Source organism: Phaethon lepturus, unplaced genomic scaffold (genome assembly GCF_000687285.1).
Source record: "Phaethon lepturus isolate BGI_N335 unplaced genomic scaffold, ASM68728v1 scaffold22586, whole genome shotgun sequence".
NCBI classification, from domain to species: domain Eukaryota; kingdom Metazoa; phylum Chordata; class Aves; order Phaethontiformes; family Phaethontidae; genus Phaethon; species Phaethon lepturus.
In genome coordinates, this window is record NW_010544424.1 from 4,143 (window position 1) to 4,809 (window position 667).

General features: G+C 64.6%; 1 protein-coding gene across 1 annotated transcript in view; it reads left to right on the forward strand.

Annotated features, from left to right (window-relative positions):
• Positions 1 to 667, forward strand: part of POLR3C (polymerase (RNA) III (DNA directed) polypeptide C (62kD)) — a gene marked incomplete at its 3' end in the record, with an annotated part of 4,974 nt that overhangs the window by 3,925 nt on the left and 382 nt on the right. The gene's annotated exons all lie outside the window — the stretch shown is intronic.

Sequence of the window (667 nt, forward strand, 5' to 3'; positions counted from 1 at the left end):
CCGCCTGTCCCCAACAGCCACTGGTGCCAGCCTGGTCCCTGTTGGGTCCCCCCACGGCCTCCATCCACGCAAACGTTCCCAGGAGGGGGGAAGTCCAGGCCACCCAGGTGCGCTCCTCCTGCGGGTGGTGGAGCCCAGTGGCTCACCGGCACCACCACGTGTGGTTCTCTTCATCCTCCTCCTCGTCCACCACCACCACGGGTGGTTCTCTTCATCCTCCTCCTCGTCCACCACCACCACGGGTCGTTCTCACCAAAAAAAACACCACCACGGGTTGTTCTCCTCATCCTCCTCCTCGTCCACCACCACCACGGGTGGTTCTTCTCCTCCACCATGCATGGTTCTCCTCCGCCATCACCACGCGTGGTTCTCCACCACCACGGTGCGTGGTTCTTCTCCGCCATCACCACAATACGCAGTTCACCACCACGGTGCGTGGTTCTCCACCACCACCACCGTGATACGTGTGTGCTCCTCCTCCACCACCACCACCACACGTGGTTCTCCACCACCACCCACGGAGCGAGGACAGCAGTTGGGCCATCCCCACGCGTCCCCTCGCAGCCCCCAGCCCCGGTTCAGTGCATCAGCCCCCTCCTCCGTCCTGGGGACTCTCCTGGGTGGTGCCACCAGGCGTGGCAGAAGCAGCGTCCCCGTTTCACCGCCG